The 10000-nt window shown below is 43.6% G+C and overlaps 1 non-coding gene across 1 annotated transcript; it reads left to right on the forward strand.

The window, feature by feature from the left end:
* The first annotated feature begins 488 nt into the window (after window positions 1–488).
* On the forward strand, window positions 489–560 carry TRNAE-UUC (transfer RNA glutamic acid (anticodon UUC)). The gene has a single exon. It is a non-coding gene; the product is annotated as a tRNA-Glu (tRNA).
* Window positions 561–10000: the final 9440 nt, after the last annotated feature.

Raw genomic sequence — 10000 nt, forward strand, 5'->3', positions numbered from 1 at the left:
GCAACAACAAAAGAAAGGACCCTTACCCCTCTATATCCCTTTTTGGGGGGGAAGATCAAACTCTTTAACTCAATCTACTACTACTGTTCTCACTCATTGACATAAGTAAAAGCTACCTGTTCCTTACTCAAAGAACTCGTACCGGTACTCTTGAGTTCACAACCCTAAAAACCTTAGATTGGAGTAGAAGCTCGCTCCTACTAATTACGTAGAACCATGAACCATCGATCGAGTGAGTTCGAGGTGGTTCATGCTTTCTATATAACTCGCTGTACGCTAAGGCAAAGGTTGTAACCATGCGTCATGCGTGCCGTAAGCGGGCTCTGGTGGGGGAACCCGTAGGAAGGGGGGACGACCCGCCGAATTCACATCAGAAATCGCCAGAACACAAACGAAATCTTGAATTGCGTATAGAAACAAAACGAACCACTTCTATTCTCGGAGCCCCCTGCTCAAACAAAAAGCGGTATATGAAGAATGGCTTTTTGGTCCCTTTCGTCCAGTGGTTAGGACATCGTCTTTTCATGTCGAAGACACGGGTTCGATTCCCGTAAGGGATGGCTACTCTTTCCCGGCCGCTTTCAGTTAGTGTTCATTGCTGAGTGATCGCTCGCTATCTGGCTGGAAAAGGTGGTCCGGAAGCTTTCTCTCTCCCAGCAAGCAAGACGAGATCACCACTTCTCTCAGTAATGGACTTCCTTCCTTAGCCTTAGATGTCCTATCATAGATTATCGAACCTCCGAAAGACAGAATCCCCATGCATGCGTTCTTTCTCAGCCATACATCTCTTTTTTTTTCTTTTGGCCGTTTTTGTTAGGCATTGAACCCCACCTTAGGTGCTGAGTGGTGTCCTCCCCTCCCTAATACCTAACAAAAAAAGTTCCGTCTATGGAGCCTAAAGCTTAAACCATGGCAGTAAGCAGTAAGTTGGCCTAGTCTCTTGCCCAGCCTTCGCCTTCTTCAGTGGCCAAGTTGAAGCGTTCAACGGTTCTTCGGCCTACCACCTTTCTTTTTCAAGGTTGAGCTTGTTCAATTGAAGCTAATGCTATGCTGCCCTTCCCTTGTTCAAGAGAAGGCGAGGACTTTCTTTTAGCTACCGGCCCAAACAAAAGAGATTAGCCTCTTGATCGATCGATTGATTGGATTGCAGTACGAAGGGCTTTAATTTAAGAAGGAGGCATTGGAGAGAAGTAGGCATGGTGGCCAACCAAGGCAGTGAAATCGAGACAATCAATCGGGAGAGGTTTTAGTTAGGAGTCCGGGTTCCTTCCTATAAGTAGAAGGAAGGGAGCAAAGGAAGTTCTCTTTTCCCTTAGTCTTGGGTTCAGTGAATAGGGAAATTGGGTTAGTCTTATTCCCTAGCTGAGTGAATAGGCCGATATTTCGTATAGTGATAACGCTTTCTCTTTCTTATAGGGGTCCATTTTATCTGACTTGACTCAGCGGTTAGAGTATCGCTTTCATACGGCGAGAGTCATTGGTTCCAATCCAATAGTAGGTAAGGCCGAAAGCCCTGCGCCAGCATGACAGCAAGCACGGACTGGCGGAGTCAACTGAATGACCAAAGCATCGGTTGCTTCCACTTGTGGCCTTCTTCGACCGCCTTGACACCCTCATCTCAGGGAAACCCCTCTCCTCTCTTCTTCTCTTCATGTATGCGGGCTGCCTGCCCCGTCCCGAATAGACGAACAGGAACAAGCTACTCTTGTTATCGCCTGCTTCCGCTACACTGGACGAGTTAGACTCCCGGGGAATAGAGGTGAGGATCAGGTTTGATAGCTCCCAAGGTTCCAGTCAAAAAGCTTTTTTACGATTATGTTAGACTCAGTCCTTCGCCTAGCTAGCTACAGCTCCATCGGGAAAGTCAGCAACCGGCTCTACCATTGTCTTCGACTCTGGGCTTATAGCTGGCTTCGATGCTGTTCTAGCTGGCCCGGCACGAAAGTGTAGCTACTTAGCTTCTATTTCCTATTACTATTAATAGTAGCCTAAGTCAAAGACTTAGGGAGAATTATTTGTTAATCTTTCTTAGGTTGATTATCTTGGTCTCACGAGTAAAAAGTCCCAGCGAAGCGGCCTGTAGCTAAGTCAGCTCAAAGTCATTACAAGGCAGGATGGACGTTTGTTTTTCTGATGTTCGCTTAACGCGAAAGAAGCTCTTTACCGGTCAACTTCTCATAGAAATTCCTGGTGAAGAAGCGAAAGCTGCTCCTTTTCTTCTTACCCGCTACGATGCACTGGTGAACCCATTACTATCAAATCTGTTGACAAATCACGATGGACCAGAAGAATCGGGTTTAGGACGCGAACTGACACCAGATTCCCCGGCTACAGATTGTGAAAAGGATTAGCCTTAAGCTATCGCTCCTCTTTATCTGCATAAAGGAATTTCTTGAAAGCTCACTCCCAACTTGAATTGGATCTTTGACTGGTGTGCCTGAAAATGTGATGGATAAATGGGCTTTTGAAACTCGATTTGTCGCAACAAAACAAGAGGTATTGTCTCCGCTTTTTCAAGTAGGGATCATCTCTCAAGTGTTATGATCCTCCATTGCTGCTCGGTAGTGGCCTAAGGCTCAATGATTGATCTTCTGCCCACTCACATTCTTTTTATCGAATCCTTCTAGGCATATATGACTACTCCTGCTTGCTCTTGGCCTTGGCTGCTTAGAGACATCCCTTTAGTTCGTCTTAGAGAATGGAATTTTGAATTCCATTTTCGTCTTATTGTGGGTCGGTCATCTGTTCAATCTGGAATTCCATCTCTTGTTTGGTTTCTGGTACCGGTTTGAGTTCCTTTGTTCAAATCAATATCTATGTCAGGCTTCCCTTCCCGGTTGTCCTGTCCTGTTCAATCCGTAGTTCTTCTGTATGAGGCAAAGGCGAATCCCTTATACTGTATACGGTCGAGCTGGCTTTGCTGGTACATAAAGCATATCGGCATATTGCTTGTTCAGTGTGGTACACATATCTGTCAATGTCAATCAAATATCAATCAAGTAATAGAATTCATTCCCCCTCTCCTTTCGGGCTGAGGAAAACGTGAAGAATTTTTTATGAGCTTGTAAGGCTCGTCGTTGAAGTGGGGAGCTGGGCAGAAGGAAAAGAGGCTCCTAGCGTGAAGGTAGCTTGCTTTAGTTTTATCCCTTCGGGGGAAGTAGCAACAGCCTTTATCTAATCGACTATTTAACCATCTCACCTGAAAGTCACTCGCTACCTTAAGGCATGCCTTTACTCCAACAGCTAACTCGACGGGACTTTGCTTTGCCGGGGAAGAACTCCGAATGAATACCTTTCGCCTTTGATTGGATGCCCTGATCCAATGGCTTCATGCCCAAGGGGAGCACACTCTTTATGATTTCACTAGCCGTCGTAGAAGGCAAATCCGATCTATGCCCAAACCACCAGGACGAGAGAATCTGTATCTGATCCTTCCTGGGAGTGGGAGGAGACAGAGTCAAATCAATCGACAACAAAAGGAGTCACTCGTGGCACACTGACTCTATTCCAACTTCTCTGCATCAATGCACTCACTACCTTTTAGCCAAGGAAAGCAGTCTTTTCAAGAAGAAAGTCACAGTCACACCGCTACCACTATTCCAACAGCTATTGATTCTCATCCGAGGAGAACGGAACTACCTTTAGAGTAGAGCTAACTGCTGCAGCCTCCAACAGATGAAATCGCACCGTCGTCTTCCCAGCGTAGAGCAAAGCAAACAAGTCAGCCTGAGTTCCATAAGTCTCTTTAGTAGCAAAAAGGCTAATCGGTAATAAGCCTTCAGTCGACCATCGGGAGATACGCCTCCAGGCCAAACAGATAAGGGAAGCGAGAACATGATCTTCTGCCTTTGCCTTTTATATGATTACCTCTTCAGCGAGCGAGTACTCATATTATGCCTTCCTTTCAGTCCTCTGATCTTACCTTAGACCCTCCATGCTATGCGGGGAAGCGAGGTAAGGGCTAGCTTCTAATCTCCGATGATGCCAAGCGAGTTACATACTTTCAGCGAGCATAAATAACCTGTACATAAGAGCAAACGAGCTACATAGTTATCGCGAGTATAAAAGGGATTAGCAGGTAAAATCTTTTTCCGCTTATTCCCGGGAGTAACGCAGGTTAGGGATTAGCCGTGACTCTTTATTACCTAACGTCTTGCGCCATATGTACTGATCTTTGGTTGGCTCGTAAAGGCCATCAAGGGTCGACAGAGTTGAACCCTTGAGTAGATCGCAGGAGACTTGCTGTGAGACGAACGAGACCTTACTTGAGATATCGCGCCTATCGCTCGGCTTAAGTTGGGAAGCGAATGGCTTCTTTTTGATCGCCTTAAAAAAATTGGTACAGCGGATAGATTGTATAAGCTTGACTTAGGAGATTCATTACCAATGATACCAATAAGTCTGATTTTGGATAAGGTTAAGCTTTTTGTTGGAGATGGAAATTTATATAGGCTGATATCAGATTTTCTTAACATTCCTATCTATGATGATTTTGGTAATCGTAGGTTTGATGTTAGTCTGCCTCCTATTGGTGAGCTCACAAGGGTCATATTCAACATAGTTTTCATTGATGTCTTCGATCGTGAGTTTACTAAAAGGTTCCCTGGAATTGAAATTTATAGATTCGTGAATGAAGTCTTTATTTCGACTAGAGAGAATGATCAAGTTACATTCGATGTGGATGCTTTATATACGCTATTGAATGATCTCCAACTGGTTGGAACGATCCATTCTATTGGTCCTGGCGATGATTGCCATATCATTTATAACCGGCGTGTGGTTATTGTGGACAATACTGGTAAGGTAGTAGTTCTATAAGAGTACGGTAATTGTAAAACCTTTCTACTTACCAGCTATTCCAGAATGGAATGAGCCCGTACCGTAATGAGTGAAGGCTGTTCTAAGAAAAAATCCAGAGGCCAAGAGTTCCGACTATCGAATCAAACGCGAGCTCTACTGTATCTACGCTATTGCCCGATCATAACTCTACTGTATGAGAATTGTTATCCGTCTCCCCTGCCCTGTTAGAACAGTCTGGTCTTTAACAACACAACCTGAAAGGAAGCCATTCCTAATAGGAAGTTTCTAGCCGTCTTGATGAGGGCAAGACTAAAATACGGAAGAGTTGGAACTCATGAATCTAAAAGTCCATCCGATCAGCCAGTTGCAGAAGAACCTCGTTGCTGCTCTACCACTCAAGTGATTGAACACGCTGGAATTTTGACCCCTGTGTTCTAGATGGGTATGCTCGTGTTGTTATGAGATATACTTTGAACATTACACGCTAAGTTATCTTCCAAAATATTGAGTAGAGCACCTGCGGTGAAGTTCAAAGTACTTTTGAAATGCTTTAATATTGTCTCACTCGTCACTTCTTCCTTCGAATAAGTAAAGTTCACATGAAAAGGCACTAAGATTAAAGTGGGGGAAGAAACAGAGACATGGACAGGAACAGAAAACTAGAGTAGAGTTTGTCAACTTATGAAAAAAAAGATATGATAATTGACATGCTATGCTTTTTTTTTTTTTCCTAAACTTAATATTCTTTTACAGAAACGAGATTTCGTTTTTGTTGTAGAGTTGCGGTGCTTGTTTTGGTTGGTTTTTGCTTGATGCAAGAAAATGATAGTAATATTATAGGCAACAACATCCTCTCACTGATTGGAAATGCAGGGGGTCAGGATTGTTGGCGGATCCAGGGACCACATGTGACATAGACCATGTATGAAATTACAAAGCAACTTATCTAAATATAGTTCCAATTTCCATAAATTTACTCTGCTTTTATTTGGAGTAGCTGACCTGTAGGGATAATCCTCAAATCCCACTTGAAGTGGTTTTAGCGGAGAAGAGGAAAGTGATAGCTACTCATGAGCAAGAAGTATCCATCCTTTTTTTTTTTTCTTATATATTTAATAAAAAGTAAAGAAGCAACAAAGTGGAAATAATAAGGGCAGGAGTGGCTAGGCCCGAAACGAATGATGAGCTAACAGGCTGAAACCTTCCCACTAATCTATATGAGGAGTGCGCCTTTTCTATAACAAGTTCTCCAATGAGTAGATTTGTTCATTATAAATCCTTCTTTTTGCAGTTAGTTTCGGGGTGAAAGCCTATTACCAGACAGAAAAGGGGGTTTCTTTTCTATCTATTCCCTTTTTTTTTAGTGCCTGTCTGCTCTTTTTGCCTGAAGCTTGAAAGCGGAGGATGCCCACAAAACAAATCCCGTGCTTGCGCATGAGAAGAGGCTGAAATAACGCTTAATATATACTTCAAAAATACCATACCCCTACGCTTTTCTAATCAGTGTCTTCCTAGCCCATTCATTACCTTCTTCTTCTGAGATGGGATGACGAGAATATGCTCTGCAGATGTTTTCATTTCAGGAAGAAGGTGTTATCAAGGAGCGAAGGGACGAAGGCAAGAGAAGAGGTCTAGGTCTTTGCTGCTTGACTGCGTCAAAGCTTGAAGTGACGAATACGCTTTGATTGAATCAGAAATGAACTTATATAGCGGAGGAAGAGCAGAAGCTGTGTCGGTTCTTATTTCCCTTTGGGAGTGACTTTAGCTACTATTAGTCTAGAAGATAGAAGATAGGATTGGAATAGCATAGTCCTACTTCCTAGTCCTAGTAGTCTTAGTACTCACTACTAAGACTGAGACTTACTACTAACTGAAGTAGACTGACTTTTTTCCTCGTTATAACATAACAGAAGCGGCTTCGTAGGACCTCTGTTCGCTAATCCATCATCGTATATGAGACTGACTTTCTTGCTTCTTTTAGACAGTCCACCAGTACTAGTTTGAAACCTGTCCGCTGCCTCACCTTAGGAAAATTATTCCATATAGGAATGAAGAAAGGCCATGATAGGAAAGTGAAGTGACTGTAGGGGGAATGCTTTTTTTCTTCCCTAGCAATTAGCAGAGCGAGGGGAAAGGATAAAGGGTGCAAAGTTCTTACCCACTTTATCTAGTAGGTCTTTCTTGTTTATACAGATGTGACATACTAGAAACCTTGCCAAAAGACTGAGGCAAGGAAAATAGTCCTTCCTGTTAAATAAGTAAATTGAAAATGAAATCAGCGTGGTAAACAGACACCCATAAGTCCTCTAAAGAGTACGTTATTTATTGGTTTACTTGTCTATTCTTTTTTTATACTAATAAAGATCAAATACCTATCCCAAGGCCACGTCTGTCCCAAGCTGGAAAAGCCATAGCTCAGATTATGCTCCTTGAAGCCTGGTTTCTGGAAAGGGGTCGAAATCTCCAAGGCATGCCAATCGCCGGTTGGGTCAAAAGCTGATGAGCGATTTTGATTGAGTTTTGAGACAAGCAAGCTAGTTGAAAGACTCTCATTCCGTCATGATGCTCTTCTCTTCAGCAGAAGAAGGAGAGAAGGGGCTCTTCAGTGGCTTATTTCCTTCACGGTGATTGAAAGACGGACGTGGGGGCTATCACTTTCTTTTCAACGCTTCAACCTGCTTCATCTATCGTTAGGGCTCGGTGAGAATCTTACCTACCTTCCTTTTCCCCTGTTGTCTTGTCTAGCTTTAAAATAGAACTTCTCTAGCGCCTCAAAGAAAAAGGGCTCCGTAACTCAACCTTCGCCTTTCACACTAAGCTAATTCAAGCGCACTAAGCAAAATGAACCCTAAAGCTTCAGCTGCTATCGCTCCTGAAATGGAGAATGGAATGAAATCAGGCAAAGGTAGCCACTCAAGTGATTTCATACCTGCGGGAGCAAGCCAAGAAGCCCTTCTATCTAGTTCAAAAGTAAAGACTAAGTAAGGTACGGAGGTTACTTGTACCTCGGCCATAGGTAGAGTTAGCTAGTCATGAATCCCTAGCTTGTTTAGTAAAGGTCAACTCTTCTATACCTCTGACAGAGAGTGAAGAAAAAGAGGTTGGAATATTAAGTCTTAATCTATCTTGCCGGTAGGACTGTGATGTGACCCTGATTAGTAAAGTAGCTAAGGCGCAGGAGGCAGTTCTCGACCGATAGGGAAAACAGATTGCTCTTATAGGGTCACGAACACGAGCAGATGGAATAGATATTCTTAATCTATCCCTATCGGGAAGAGCGTCTTCAAACCAAAGCTGGAGCTTTCTTCCTCCGCTGAGGTCACATTCATTGATAGAGGAGGTGCGGGCCCTTAGAACGCCTTTTCTTGACATCATTAGTCTCGGTCGAGCTTCAATCCTCTTCGCTTTCACTTTCTTTCTCAGGCCGGTTTCCCTACGTTAGTGAGACTCAAAGTAGGTCAGGGAAGGTGAGTTCTTTTCTTCTTTCCTTTACTACGATACAACGAATGAATTGAGTCAAATGAATGTACAATATTCACTCAGAAGCGGCAACTGCTTTCGCTTCTTCAATAGTTTAGGGCGGGGTCAATTATGGGGCAGAAAGGTCAAAGATCGACGGGAGTGGGGTTCGGGTCTGTCTGTCAATCAAGTAAGCAAGCCGCCCTGGTGCCAAGCTAAAGACAAGGATCACATCGATAAGAGCAAAAGCTTTGATGGCTTATGCCGACTCACAGAAAACCAAGCCTAAGGACTTTCATACCAGGAAATGGAAGATGTGCCAAATCGTCCTCTATCAACGTAAAGTTAGTCCCGCTAGAAAGACTATGAGGAAGGAGTTGGCATCGCTGCTATAACCTTTCCAATGAACTAGGTTAGGGCGGTGGCGGAACGTACCTACCGTCAGGGACTTAGGAGCTAGGAAAGTGAAGCTTCACTCTCTCCAACCATTCACAATTTCTCATTCGTCTGCTTGACACCGGGTTTAGGAGATTCAATCTTTCTTGGTTTCCTGGTCTATGTCCAAAAGTCTTAGCGAAATCCGGTGCTTGTCCTGGTTCCACTCTCTTTGACTCGTTCGTAACTAGTCCAGATGGAGTTCTCGAGGACTTTCATGCTAGCAGTGCTGCCCTGTGAACTTTCAAATCATCAGGGTCGAGCAGGTTTATTGAACAGGGAGGGGAATCCTTCTTTCTTACCTAGGAGACAGGGAATGACTTATGCTATCCCCCATTCTTTATCTAGAACTCCTACTGTAACCGGTTCTGAGATCTTTCTCCGAGACAAGGAAACCCGCCTCTCTTGCTTTGCTTGACTGCCCGTCTATTTACTTAATATGAACCTCTGCTGTGAGTCCTTACTCTGGAACCCCAGGATCTGAAAGAGAAGAACGGTAAAGAAATGGAGCGGGAAGAGCTGGAATAGGGTAGGTTTCATAGGAGGCTTTGTCGCTGCGATCACCATCAGGACTTGCATAGTCACCAAATGCGAAAACAAATCATACCGCCATGGACCATAGGATTTCCCTAGAATGCCTTTTACCTTACATCCAAAGAGTCCGGCCGGAAGAACTAAAGACTCGTTAGCCAGTTCTTTCAATTTCTTTATAAGGAGATTTCAAGTTTGCTATAGGTATAGAATCCCCGCCAGAGGCTAGCATTCTGGAAATATCGGATTCGAGGGCGAGGGGGAAGAAGAAAGAGCCCTATCAACGTATCCTTACGCAGATACTTCTTATCCGTAGACAATGACTTCTGAGGTATAGGTTCAGAAGGCTCAAGATGTACAAGATTGATATAGAAAGTGTTCCGTGAGTGAGCTATAAGTTCTGAGGAGTAATGGATCATCTAGTGGTAACCAGTACTTTCTATAGGGGTCTTTAATGCATGCATCTGAGAAGATCCATTTAATCCCGCTGAGAGATATCTAGTTATAGTGCCAGTTGCCTTTGGCCTGTCGATGCAGGCCTCTCGAATACAAATAAGAGAGTACCGGGAGTACTAAGATATAATCTTTCCTATTTTTACATATACATAAGTCCTTTCCTATAATATTATAAGCCGGGGTAGAACCTAGATAGAATCTCCGGAATCAGAAGCTGCTATCTCTCGCTATACTTTTCTCTTTTATGAGTGGATTTGAGAGTGCGGCATAGCCTGAGGTTCTAACCTTAATGAAAAAATAGAGATTGTGAGAAGTTCCC

Source organism: Arachis stenosperma, unplaced genomic scaffold (assembly GCF_014773155.1).
Source record: "Arachis stenosperma cultivar V10309 unplaced genomic scaffold, arast.V10309.gnm1.PFL2 arast.V10309.gnm1.Scaffold_100074, whole genome shotgun sequence".
Taxonomy (NCBI): domain Eukaryota; kingdom Viridiplantae; phylum Streptophyta; class Magnoliopsida; order Fabales; family Fabaceae; genus Arachis; species Arachis stenosperma.